Below are 14,974 nucleotides of genomic sequence, written 5' to 3'. Positions count from 1 at the left end.
GGGGGGGCGCGGGGGGCGGGGCGTTCGGGGGCGGGGCGTTCGGGGCGGGGCGGCGGGGGCCCTCTTGCGGGTGACTCTTCGCGGCCGTGGGGCGCGCACGCTGCGCCCTAGGCCAACGCATCCTGCAGCCGCGCTTGGCCCGCACTTCCCGGCTCTAGCTCCCCGCGCCGGGGCAGTGGTGGAGAGGGGAGAGGGGTCTGGGGGTGCCGGGCGGGGTAGGCACAGACCAGTGGTTCCGAAATCTGCCAGCGGGACATTTTTGACAACCCCCCCCCTTCCCTCCCGCTTACAAGCCTTGGCTCGTCGTGGTGACCGAATTGGCGGGGGTCGCGGAAGAAGGGGGAATGCGCAGCGTCATATGGGACACCGAGGTCCCCCCATAGGGAGGAGACTTGGCGTATGACCGCCTCACCCGAGGGAAAAGGCGGCTCCCTGGGAGGTTTTGTTTCTTTCTCTAATTTCAAGCCGCGTGCGCCCGTCAAGCGCTGAGTCAGACCTCTGGCATGCCAAAGAATAAACCGTGGGGAAATCAGATAGGATTAAGGAAAAGTGTGTGGGCAGGTAAGTCTATTTGGCAACAATGGGGAGGAGGCAATTTCTGTATCCCCCTTTGGATTTCAGGGGTGTGTTTGTTAGAATAAAAGCAGTGAAGCGTATAGTCAGCGCAGATCCTGGAGTTTGAGGGACCTGAGTCCCCTCTGAGGGTTACCTGTCATGTCAGTTTATTTTTAATTCACTTGTTGACTTGACTGGGAGGAGCCTTCATTATACATTACCGATGTGCTTAAATGCTTGCCCTGTGCCTTCTCAGTCGCTCAGAACAACCCACTGAAGAGAGAGCCACTTTGCAGATTAGGCAAATGAGGATCACATTAAGGAAATGACTTGCCCATGGTGGCCTTAAAGTTAAATATAAATCGCTCAGTCATTAAAACTTACTGCAATCTTAACTAAAGCTGCGTCTAAGTCCAGAAACCTCTCCCTGCCTAGGTTCAAAATCTGACCCCACAGCTTTTTAGCTGGCTGACCTTGGGGAGTCACTTTATTTCTTTAAACCTCAGGGGTTTTTTATAGGTTAAAAGAGAAGAGAAGAAAAAGATTTGACCTTGTCGCCTCCCAATCTTTTATGAGAATTAAACTGTGTGCATGTGTGTTTGCACAAAGTTTATATACCCTGACTTGTTGAATCACTGTATTGTGCTCCTGAAACTAATATAACACTGTATGTTAACTACCTGGAATTAAAATAAAAACTTAAAAAAAATAAAGTGTGCTGAAACAGGAATAAACCCAAATTTATGTCTCCTACTTGCTCAGTAAACTGTAGCTATTTATTTCGAGTCACATGTTACATTATGTGCCTCATGCTTTTTAGCCTCAAACTAGATTGCTAACTGCACAGAGGTAGGAATCACCTTCACTTTCTTGTGGTTGTCTGTGGCCTCCAACTGTTCTCAGTGAACTCATACTCGGTGTGGCTGACCAGAAAGATACATCCCAATGCTCATTGAACACAAACGTCTGCAAATGGTAAGGGCTTTTGCCCATCCCACTTGCTCTCGCTATCTTTGCCCCCACAGGAAGTTCTTGAAGTTTCAGGGAAGGAAATGAAAGTTATCAGTGAGAGAATGAAAGTAACCATAATGAGCTGGGCCAACGAAATTTTTAGGACCCTTGTCAAATCGCAGGCGGATGTGCTGCTTGTTCCAAAATAGTAAAAGGGAACCTAATATGAGAACCTAATCTGATCTTGAGTTTGTAATTAAAAAACAAAGTAAGGGGCGCCTGGCTGGCTCAGTGGGAAGAGCATGTGACTTGATCTCTGTGTTGTGAGTTCAAGCCCCACATTAGGTGTAGAGATTACTTAAAAATAAAATATTTTTTAAAAAAGTAAAAAAAAGTTTTTAATAAATAAATACCAAAGTAAAATATAATTACTCTATAGTATGGTTATTTAAAAATTGTTCTCCCAAAAGGGGGGAAAAGAAACCCTAAACTTGTGAAGCATCTGCCCCTGGGATATAGTACAGGGGTGGGGGGGGAGCTTTATATTTATTGTTACCTACGCTGTCTTAAGGGAAAAGCATCCTTGCCTTGAGCTTGTTCCTTTGCCCCTGGGGATGCTACCTCTCCTCTTAGCTTCTTGACCACGCTCTTTCTCTTAGAACAGGGACAGAAGCTCACTTCACACCATCCATTCCCTCTCCTTCTGGAATGTTCCATCATACCTGCCCTCTTCTCAGGCACAAAATCATACCCCTGTAAGAGTCAGCGTGACTCCTTGAATCTCCCCCACCAACCTAGACTCCTTTAAAGGTCCTGCTGTACTTCTCATTGCACTAATAATAACAAAATTCACCTTACAGTACAAGGACTTCATGTAAAGGTTCTAACTCCCAACAGAAAAATTCCTGAGATATCCGGCATCCAATCTAACATTGTATTGTCTAAGGGTAGAGTAGTACCAAACATGAAGGGGTGCCTGGGTAGCTCAATCAGTTAAGCGTCTGCCTTCTGCTTAGGTTATGATCTTGGGGTCATGATCTCAGGGTCCTGGGATGGAACCTTGTGACAGGCTCCTTGTTCAGTGGGGAGTCCGCTTCTCCCTCTCCCTGTGCCCCTCCCCCAACTCGTGTACTTGCTCTCTCTCTCTCTCAATAAAAATATTTTGAAAATATGACATGGGAAGATAGGCTCCAAAATTATGTAAAATAAATCCCACTTGTTTATAGCCCATAATACTTTTACTTATTAATGAATTCAGTTTGCTACTGTTTTGTTTAGGATTTTTGCATATGAGTTCATAAAGAACAATAGCCCGTAGGTCTCCTTTCTTTGGATGTCTGTATCAGTGGCCTCATAGAATGAGCTGGCAAGTGGTCCTTCCTCTATTATCTGATTGGGATTAGTTCTTTAAATATTTAATAGGTTTAAGCAGTGAACTAAAATTATGTGGAATGATATAAGTTTATTTGGTTTGTTAATTTAGTTTATTAAGCATTTCTCAAAATCCAGAAATTATTAAAATTAAGTATGAAAAAGTTGGAGATAATTCAAAATTACAGTATTCAATATTACAAGGATAAGAAGGAATTTGGGCATAATTGATATTTTGTGGATTCAAGAAAATTTGTACCATTGGATTAACAGAACAGCCTTCTAATGCCAATCAAAATGTATATTTGAGTAATTGATTTACAGGAGTAGAAAGTTAAATGTATTAAATTTATGTAGATTGTTGGAACATTTAAGAGAACACAAGTTTTACATACAGTATTTATAAAAAGTTGATAAATTATTTTGGAAAGCTCAGCTAGTCAGAGTTTACTGCTTTATCACGCACAATACTTGATGGGGACCTTGTGAAATGCAGATTATGCCTCAGTAGGTCTGGAGTGGTAGGGCTTTGCATATCTTTAAGGTGCACAATAATCACTGAGCACCTTGTAGACAGGCAGGTTTTATGCAGTAGGTCTTGGGTGGGGCTAGCTTGCATTTCTAACAAGTGCCTCCATAAAGCCAAGGTTCCAGGGACCACACTCTGGGGTAGCAAAGTGGACAAGTGAGTGTTTAAAAAGGAAATCTAATTGATTGTATTTATTTATTTATTTATTCCTGTTTCTTTAGAAATTGAGAGCACGCAAGATGGGGGGATAGGCAGAGGAAGAGGGAGAGGGAATCTCAAGCCGACTCCGTGCTGAGTGGGGGAACTAGATGCGGGGCTTGATCTCACAACCCTGAGATCATGACCAGAGCCGAAATCAAGAGTTGGACACTTAACCGAGCCACCCAGGCGCCCCTAATCGATTGTGTTTATAAGTGCAGTTTAAAATATTTGAAAGTACTTAAGCGTGTAAATGGGACTGAGTGATATTCGAAAGCCTTTTAAAGGTGGATCTTTCAGATTTGCTCGACGTAGAGGAAGATTTTTAAGTAGACTATATAACCTTAACACAGAAACAAGTTTTTAAATTTGTACTTTGGCTAAAGTCAATCATAATTTTTTAAAAAAGTAAAAATACCTGAATGGCTATTTCTGAGAACTGCCCATAGGGATGTCCAAAATTCGTAATGTAAACCCAGTTTTTCTGTATGCCAGACATTGCGCTGAGTGTTCTATGTGTGTGTGTTTAGCTCTTCACGTGACAACACTATGAGATGGTCACCATCACTATGTCCTCTTTACAGGTGAAGATGCTGAGCTTGCCCAGATTGTAATATTAGCTGGGGTAGATGGACACGCAAACGCAAAGCTGACTCTTCACAGCCTTGCTGCCCCCAGGCTATATTGTCACAACGTGTCACAGAGCATCCGTCCCTACTACCAGAGGTTCTTAACTTCGGGTCCAAAACATCAAGAGGTCCCTAAGCTCCGTGAACCTGGGGTCCGTGAACCTGAGTGGGAAAAAAAGTTATGTCTTTATTGTCACTAAATGCTCATTGAAATGTAGCATTGTCTACAATTATGAATGTGGGCAAGAGACCACAGTTTATTAACACCACCTATGACTTTCTCATCGTGCCCCCAGATACTTTCCTCCCTCTTCATAATCCTTGAGATCCCTCATCTCTACTTCAAAAGTATGGTGGTTATTAAACATGCTGTCAGATCTTGTCGCTTAATGCATTACTGAAGAAGCCCAATTTGCTTATATTTAATACCTGTATTTCCAAAAATAATTAGTTTCTTTGGCAATCTTGAGTTTTATTTTATGCATTTAAAAATATTACTCTCAGGTTTGCACTTTCAGGCAAATTTCGAGGAAATTTTCTCTCTCTCTTTTTTAAGATTTTTGTGCTACATTACTGTATTTGATTGTTTTTGCATAATTAAAAAAAAAAAGAATCTGAGAAGTAGTCCACAGGTATCTTATGTCACAAAAAAAGGCTAAGACCGGGCGCCTGGGTGGCTCAGATGGTTAAGCGTCTGCCTTCGGCTCAGGTCATGATCCCAGGGTCCTGGGATCGAGTCCCACATCGGGCTCCCTGCTCCTTGGGAGCCTGCTTCTCCCTCTGCCTCTCTCTCTCTCTCTGTCTCTCATGAATAAATAAATAAAAAATCTTTAAAAAAAAAAAAAAAGGCTAAGACCACCTCCCCACCCCTGGCCCAGGCTCTTAAGTTTCTCAAGATCAAGTGACTTATTTTTATCCTGTAGCCGAGACCTGGCATGAAGATTGTGATCCTTTGTAGAGTGAATCAGTGAAGGTAGGTTTGTAGGAAGAAGAAAAATGAAAAAGAACCCAAAGGTAGAGCAATGGCAGCTGCTTGGGTAAACACTGGTTCAATCTGAATCTGAACTTGGGATTAAGATAACTCTTTAGGACCAGAGTGGGTCCAGGCAGCAGGGTGCTGAGGGGGCCTCTCTCTGAGGATCACACAAGGAGTGATGTGCCCTTACATTTTCCTCTACAGGCCCCAAAACGGCTCTTTCCAGTTGAGCGGGATCTGCGTCTCTACTTTTTATTACTTTTTATAATGGCTTTATTGAGATATAGCTCACATACCATACAATTCACCTTTCTAAAATGCACAATTCAGTGATTTTTATTCTGAGTTGTACTGTTATCATCACAATACATTTTAGAACTTGTTCATCACCCCAAAAAAGAAATCCAGGACCCATTAGCAGCCACTCCCCATTTATGTCCTTTCCCTACCCCCAGCCCCCATAATCTTCGACAACCACCAATTTACTTTCTGTCTCTATGGATTTTCCTGTTTTGAACATTTCATATAAATGGAATATACGATATGTGGTCTTTTGTGACTGACTTCTTTCACTTGGCGTGTTTTCAAGGGTCATCTATTTTGGAGCCTACATCACCACTCCTTTCCTCTCTATGGCCAAATTATATTCTACTAGTTCTCTTAAATTTCATACCCCAGGGGGCGCCTGGGTGGCTCAGTCGTTAAGCATCTGCCTTAGGCTCAGGTCATGATCCCAGGGTCCTGGGATCGAGCCCCGCATCGGGCTCCCTGCTCGGGCCGGGAGTCTGCTTCTCCCTCTCCCACTCCCCCTGCTTGTATTCCCTCTCTCGCTGTGTCTCTCTCTGTCAAATAAATAAATAAAATCTTAAAAAAAAAAAAAAATTCATACCCCAGATGTCTTGCTTGCTTCACCATAGTCCCAGTGGTGTAACTCAAGGCACGAAGTACTGATAAAAGGCTTTTCTGATTTCCCAGGCAGGAGAATTCTGGAGGAGGGTGACATACCTCCATGACAGCATCTGGAATTTCTGGAGCTGATTTTCTGGGAGGCCGTGCTCCTTATCAAGAGCTTTGGAGGGGCGCCTGGGTGGCTCAGTCGTTAAGCGTCTGCCTTCGGCTCAGGTCGTGATCCCAGGGTCCTAGGATCGAGCCCCCCATCGAGCTCCCTGCTCGGCGGGAAGCCTGCTTCTCCCTCTCCCAGTCCCCCTGCTGTGTTCCCTCTCTCACTGTGTCCCTCTCTGTCAAATAAATGAATAAAATCTTAAAAAAAAAAAAAAAGAGCTTTGGAGATTGGTATCATACCTGACAGGTCACTGATCCACACTCCACAGGGGCCAGGCATGGGGTCACATCCAAGCCTGTATTCCAAGTAACATCTCTGTGCTGGGCTTCTCAGGGGGGCTTTGATTAAGGGCTAAGCAGAATAGAGCAGGGGTGAATATAAATTCTGAAGGTCTTAGGGTATAAAAGCAAAACCACTGCTTCTGATTCTCTTCTTCCCTCCATTTCTTCACCCTTCAGCACGGTACAGCCTTCCCCCTTACACACACACACACGCACACGCACGTGCACGCACACACGCACACTCCTGAAGTACATTGCTATCTAAACCTTCTGCATTGTCAATAACACTAATATAATATAGTTCATAGCAGAGGCCACAGCTGAGAGCCCATGGAAAGTATGTTTGGTTTGGCCAACTGAGAACATCTTAACATTTTTAAACTCACTGCTAACATTTAGAAATTGAGAATTTTTACATTGAAAATCTGAATGACTAGCTCACCTTTAGAAATCGGGAGGCCTGTCCCAATCAGGCCATCATCCCCTCAGAAAAACATCACCTGCTAGAGGTAATCAATATTGTCCCCTGAGATGGGGCAGGTGGTCTCTAATACACGAACAATTGACTCAACCCTCCCGGCACATACATAGTCATTTAAGTTCTCAACCTCTGATTGATAATATATGCTGAGAATAATGCCTTGCTTTGTACAGAGAAAGTAAATATAAATTCAATTTGCTCGTCTTTGGGGACAGAGAAATTTGTGTGCACGTGTGTGTGCATACTTATTTAACTTATTTTCATTAGACAACCCAATGGCATCATGACAGAATTTAGACTACTAGATACCAAAACAAGGGAATTTGCCTGCAGGATATGATTCTACCTTTAAGATAACACTAGAGATTAAAACCTATTGCCATATTGTTCTAAAGGTTATTATTATTACAGTGAGTCAAAATTATTCTGGTATAATCATCATCCTGGTGATCTCATTTCTTTTTATTAAAATCTTCAGTGTCGGACCTCATGTAGAAGGGCAGAAAATAATCTGCAAATTAAAATTTCCTGCAGAGTTTTCCTTTATGCGTTAACCTGGCGTGGAGCCAGTTTATTGGAAATGTTTTCTTGCACATTTTTCGCTGAGATAGAGCCTCCCCTTCTTAACTAAATTCTGTTTCCAGCCTAGAGAATGTTATCTGACAAATTGCTTTGACTTTGCTTTTCTTGATTTTGCCATAATTTCTACCTCTGAGGACGACTTCTTACAAAGTCAGATACCTTGAAATATTTGATAACACTTAGGCCATAATCATTGTATTTTCAGATAAATACAGCCACATGCCCACAGGTGATCATTTCTATTTCCTTCCCAGCCCCGTGTAGGAGGCCTCCCTGTCTCTCCTTTGGGTGTGAGGTCCTTGTGAATCTCAGGGCACAAACTCCATGTGCCAGAAATCTGTTCTTTACTTTCTTTCAGATAACTAGGAGTTGGTTTCTAGCTCCCCGTCTTTTTAAAAAATATTTTATTTATTTATTTGAGTGAGAGAGGGAGCAGCACAAGCGGAGGGAGAAGCAGAGGGAGAGGGAGAAGCAGACTCCCCGCTGAGCAGGGAGCCTGATGCGGTGCTCAGTCCTGGAACTCCGGGATCATGACCTGAGCCGAAGGCAGATGCTTACCTGAATGAGCCACCCAGGCACCCCCTAGCTCCCCATCTTGCTAAGATGAAGGCAGGGATTCATTTCCAGTTGTCACTGGGCCTCTCCTCTACCATGTATGGAGATCTTACAGTGACAAAGGGTGGAAGCTGTCTCTCCATCCATCATTGGCCACACCGGTGGTCGCATTGTCTTGGTTCCCAAAGTCCCTTATGGTCCTGTGTCTCGGATGCTTCTTTGCTACTTGCTGGCAAAGGAATTTTGCTGAGATTGGGAACCCTATGCCTGGGGTTTCCTCCTTGGTCTCTGCGCCACACCTCCCAGGTGCTGATACAGGGAGGGACAGGTTTGCAGAAAACAGTCTCCTTTCCTGAATCCAGAGACTATCTCCCCTTCTCCACCTCACCCATGTTCTCCCTAAAGTGCTGTCCTTCTCTCCCATACCCTCACCCCCAGGACCCCCAACACAATCTCCTCCTTGTGTTTAGGCTTTCACAAAAGGCAGGAAGAGTGGTGGGTTTTTGCTTTCAGCTCTGCAAAAATTCCCTAGTTAAGAAAACATGAAAAACTTTGATGTGTGCTTGAAATGAGGGAATGAAAAATATACAGAGAACAAATTACAAATTAGGAGTTCAGGAAAAGTATCTGGCTGCAAGGTATTGGATTACCAATATACAGCTAATAGAGGTGACATTTAAGTACATTTTCCTTGAAAAAAAGGGAAATAAGAAATTTTAAAAGAAAGAAATAAAAAGGAAGTCATTTATTCTATTCCTTCAAAAAGCTCTTTGACCAACCTTGAGCCTGCTGACTATTCTAGCTAGCCTATTTGAGTGTATCAAAGCAAATGAGTGCATAATCATTTTTTAAAGCAGAGTTACTGTCTATAAAGTTCTTTAAATGTGAACAGCTGCTGTGCACAGGCCAGATGTCATATTCTTGAATGAGAAAGCCAATGAGAGTTGCGAAGGCTTATGATAATATTAGCTAGCTTTTGTTACTATACTCTAGGTATCCTATTAAGTGTTTGTGGTATACTACGTCATTTAATCCGCAAACAATCTTATGCATTAAATACAATTTTATACCCAATTTACAGATGTGGAAGTTGAGGCATGTTGATCAACAAGGCAATTGGCTTCAAGTTGGAAGCAAAGATATCTCTGCTTCCAGGACCCAAATCCTAACCAGTATAGTACACCCTACTGCCTCCTGGCCGCACGAGTGTTTTATTAAAATGAGATCAAGGTAGTAAAAGGAAAGGAGAGACAGTAGCACTTTCACGTTCCTGGTATGACTGAATGCCCACTATGGGCCAGCACCCGTGTTCTTACATGGAATTGCTAAACTAGACCATTTTTAAAAATAGAGGGCAGATTCCTTTCACTGGTTTCCAGTTTGGGCTCATCACTGGTCTCAAGTGCCTGTGAATGACACATACCTCCTTTATATGGACATGCTATTGTGTGTCTGAATATTTCTTTAAAATGCTATTCCACTATTTCTTTTTCTTTCCTCTGTAAACTGTACATTTTTAAAAATGTATTTATCTATTTGAGAGAGAGAGCATGAGTGGGGGGAGGTGCAGAGGCAGAGGGAGAAGCAGACTCCCCACTGAGCAGGGAGCCTGATGCGGGGCTTGATCCCAGGACCCCGAGATCATGACCTGAGCCAAAGGCAGACTCTTAATCAACTGAGCCACCCAGGTGCTCCTAAAGTATCCATTTTAAAAAGGTCAAATGGGGTGCTGCTTACAGCTAGGTTTATTCTGGGGCCATCTTCATTCTTAAAGTGTTGGCTCAGAATAGCATGTTATGCATGAAGGCCCATCTCTGCACAGTCCTTCTCCTTTCCTACTACACCAAATTTAGATCCTGTGGTTTAGGAAACCAAGTACTACCTAAACTGCGTCCTATCTATTACAAGTCCTGCACAAGAACTCTCTGGGCACCGTCCACCATCACTTCCAAATTAGGACTTCTTGGCATTTGAAACTTAGGGGTTGGATCTGGTCTGTTGCTCAAAGCAGTTCCATTTATAGTTGATTCTCATTATTCACGGTAGTTATCTTCTATAAAGTCGCTTTGGACCCTGAATTTCCGAATACTAAACTACAGTCCCCAGGGGAAACACAGGGTTAGGTTCCCGTAAACCTCTGGCCACAACATTTTCATGAACCAATCAGCACATTTTATTTTTTTTTATTTTAAGAAGCCTCCACGCCCAACTGACAGAGCCAGCTACGTGCCCCAGAACCAGTCAATATATAACCTTGCTTTATTTGTGTTTCTGTTTAAAAACTTCCACTGTTGACTCATTAACATTGAATTCATAACCAGCCGCACTATAAGCTTCTGGAACACACATATTTGCTCCATAATGCACATTGCAGCTTCCTTGCACTTACAGATACTAGATAGTGCTTTAGCCTTACGCTTGAGGCCATTTTAAATGACCAAATTGCAAACAAAACAAAACAAAACAAAACAAAACAAACACAAACGTGAAAAATGTGGCATTACATAGGCTGCAAAAAAGACACTGAGAGTTGAAATAAGAGGCCAGAACGTCACCTTGTTCAGCCTCAGCTGGGAACTTGCAAGTTGAACAATGTAAAATTTTCACCTTTCTGCACATGTCCCCACATGACCAAGTAGTGCGGGAAATATTGATCTGGGGGTTACAAATAAATTTTGTAAATTTTGAACTTGCAAATACAGAATCTGCGAATAATGAGAATCAACTGTATCTCTATCCTGGACAGTAGCGTGAGTATCACCTTATTACACCCATCGGCACCGTCTCTTTGCTTGGAACCTGCTGGCAGACTCTACACACTAACTTTTCAAGCCAGAAACCCAGCAGGTGCAGTTTTGGCTCCTTGACATTTCTCTCTCCCCAGATCACCATTCCTTGGTCAGAGAAAATTCCCAAATGCAAAAGGAAGTCAGAAACCATCTACTCTGTTTCATTTAGGATCTCGGACTCTCTTCATCCTTCTGCTCAGGGGGTTTGAGAGCAGGCATCATCCCAAATGTCCCACCCTCCATGGTGCCGACGCTCCGTGGGGACAAAATGCCTTTTCCAGAAAGGGTAGGAACACTACCATTGTACTTAAGATGTATTTATTTGTTTGCTTAAATTCATTTGATATCTTACCATTGCTTTTCTTTTCTTTTTCATTATGAATATTTCAGCATTACAGGAAAACATTTGGACTATTAATAAGCTAAATGAAATTGTTGCTACTCAACTGTAATTGACATACGGAAGTGGCAGTTTTACATGACATATGAGGAAATCCAGCCTTATTTATTTTACTTTAACAAATCTTAGCATTTTTGCCATCTCTATTTCGGAAAGTTATTTTTTAAAAGAAGTGAAAAAAAAAAACACCCTCCACTCTGCATCCCACTTGCCCTTCCTCTTCCTCTTTCTTAGAGGCAACCACTGTTCTAAAGCTCGTGGGCTTGTATTCGTACCACATATGTATCCACAGACGGTAGGGCTTCAAATAAATGGTATCCTACAGTATTTACGGTATTGTGAAAGAATTTCAATCTGAAATGGAGCCGAAGGATATAAAATAGAAAATCTCACACATGTGCTGTCAGGAAAACAAAACTTTAGGACTGAGAGACTGATCTTCCATAAATGTCCGATTTATAGAAAACTGACAATGTTGGACATTTCTTGGAATGATCGGGAGATGGTTTCCAGTGGCATGAACAAGAAATGACTTAGGTCAGGTTGATCTCACGAAATAAGCTCAATTGAGCTTTGTTTGCATGACTGGACTGGTTTTGTCTGCTGAAGGAATTTCCAAAGCTGGTCTCCATTTGTTTTGATTTTATCAGACTCCAACTGAATTCTTTTCTCTTTATGTTCCCTACTCATACCTACAGCCTACCGCAAACCCTCCATGGATGACCTGACACTTGCTATAGTTTGCATGTCCTGAATTGCAATTCCCCTGCTCTTCCCGAATAAGCTCATCTTTTTTGACGATTTTGAGCTTGCCAAGGTTTACCTCTCTTTTTAGGTTGACGGTATCATACAGTGTCTCCTTGGCTTCTTGCCTTTTCTGTCAACAGGCCTGGTCTAGAGCTCCCCATATGAACAAGATACATGTGACCAAGCTTGCCACCCATGGGGCAAGAAAGGATAATTCTCCCTCAGGGGAGGGGCAAAGAATATTTTTGAGTAATAGTACCTGTGACAAGTTCTTTTCAAAATGCTTCTTCTTTTATCAGTTTTAGTTTTATTTTTTATTTTGAAAAATTGCAAACCTGAAGAAATGTTGAAGAGGAGTGCGGGGAGCATCTGTAAAAGCTTCATTTAGATTCTCCACTTGTTAACATTTGGTATTTTATTTTATTTATCTCTGATATATATTGTTCTAGACTGAATTGTGTCCAAGATTCATATGTTGAAGTCCTAACCCCTGGCACCTCAGAATATGATTGTATTTAGGCATAGGGTCTTTAAAGAAGTCATCAAGTTAAAATGAGGCCAATAGGGTGGACCCCAATCCAATGATAGTGTTGTCTTTATAAGAGGAAATTAGACAAAGACATGTATAGAGGAAAAATCATGTGAAGACACAGGGAAGAAGATAGTCATCTCCAAGGCAAGAAGAGAGGCCTCAGAAGAAACTGAAGGGGTTCAGAACAAGACTCCACAAAGTGTGCCACTTTGACATGTGGACTATTTTGAGCTGAAGGCAATCAAGACCCCACAGGCTCAAGAGAAATTTTTTCCCTCCCTTAGGTACCTAGAAGAATTCAAATTGGGGGTCTTTCCCAGAATAAGATTTTTATCAGAGTTGAATTTTATATGGCAGGGCAGACATTTAATTACCAAATATCTGCTCTTCTATTGTCCTGTGAATTTTCCTCCTCCCCTTTGAAGCCCCAGGCCCCTACCCCATTCCTTAGCTCAGGATGGCATATACACCTCATTTTACCTTTCTGTCTTTGAACCTCTCATGTATATGGGGTTCCCATATATATGAAATTAAATTTGATTTCTCTTGTTAACTTCTCTAATGTTAACCTGATTATTAAACCAGCCAAAGAACCAAGAATGGTAGAGGAGAAATTTTTCCTCCCTCACAAAACTAACACTGATGACCTTGATCTTGGACTTCTAGCCTCTAGACTATGAGAAAATAAATTTCTGTTGTTTAAGCCACTCAGTTTGTGCTATGTTGTTATGGAAACCCAGGAAAACTTATATATATATACATATATACACACACATATAGATATAAACACATACATATATATACACATATATAAATATCCATTTAAAAACAGATTGCAGACATCATGATAGTTTATCCTAAGTATTTCAGCATGCAAGGATCCAAGGATAAGATCATTCTCTTACATAACCAAAATACCCTTATCACATTTAGGAAAATTAACCTTTAAATTAATAATCCCACCTAATATACTTTCTATATTAAATTTTCCTAATTGTCTCAAAATATCTTTTACAGACTTTTTTTTTTTTTTTTGCTTTAGGGTCTGATCAAAGTTTATGCATTGGGTTGCTCATCATGTTTCTTTAGTCTCTATTGATTTAGAAGAGTCCCTATGTCTTTGTTGTTGTCTTTCACAACATTAAATTTTGGGAAGAGGATAAACCGGTTTTCATAGAATGTCTCATATTCAGGATTTGTCTGATTGTTGCCTCATCATCAGGTTCAGGTTAAATATTTTTTGACAAGATTACTACATAGGTTATGTCTTATATCTCCTACCTCATATCAAAAGACATATACAGGTCTTTTCATTATTGGTCATATTAAGTGTCTTCATTTATTGTATATGTGTGTTAAGTTTTATTTTATGATAATTATAGATTCACAGAAAGTTGCAAAAATAATACAGAGAGATCACATATACCCTTCACCCAGTTTCCCGCAGTGGTTACGTTCCATGTAACTATGTAATATCAAAACCTGGAATTTAATATTGTTTGGATAGTTCTGTGTCACTTTATCACATTTGCGGATTCCTGTCACCAGCACCATAATCAAAATACAGAACTATTCTGGGGCACCTGGGTGGCTCAGTCAGTTAAGCATCTGACTCTTGATCTCAGCTCAGGTCATGATCTCAGGGTCGTGAGTTCAAGCCCCGTGTTGGGCTCCATGCTGGGCAGGGAGCCTACTTAAAAAAAAAAAAGATACAGAACTATGTCATCACCACAAAAATCTCCCTTGTGTTACCCCTTTATAATCTTGCTCACCCATTTCAAGAATGTTATATAAGTTGAATCATATGTGTGAGTACATTTTTAATACTTTTTGCTGTTTAACAAAAAAAAAAATCTTCATGAGGCAAGAAATAAGAGGACCAACCACCCACCCGAAGTTGGCTGACTATTTCACTTTAGTTATTAGCATATCAACATATGGGTTCTCTTTTATAGTTGAAAAATACACAATATCCCCTTTCTTTCTCACACACATAAACATACACCTTTCTGGAAATTGCTTGAGGATCCAGAGAGAAGGGAGGCCCTTACATCCATAAGTGGAGAGACTTAGAAGGCACATTTGAAAAACAATTAAAGAATACATTTGAAAACCAAGGTAAAATATACACCTGAAAAGAAATTCAGATGTGTCTTTGACAAGAATGGGAGTCACAGTATTAATTCAGAGTTTTATCTTTTTGAAAAGGTGATGTTATTTGTATAAAAATGGGATAGGACTCATTTCCCTCACCATTCAATTCACCGTGGATATACACACTCAAGCATTTTTAACCATCATTCTTGCCAAAGGACAAAGCTTAAATAATTTAGTA

This window comes from Phoca vitulina, unplaced genomic scaffold (assembly GCF_004348235.1).
Source record: "Phoca vitulina isolate PV1807 unplaced genomic scaffold, GSC_HSeal_1.0 scaffold31, whole genome shotgun sequence".
NCBI lineage: Eukaryota > Metazoa > Chordata > Mammalia > Carnivora > Phocidae > Phoca > Phoca vitulina.
This window is presented reverse-complemented; position numbering follows the sequence as displayed.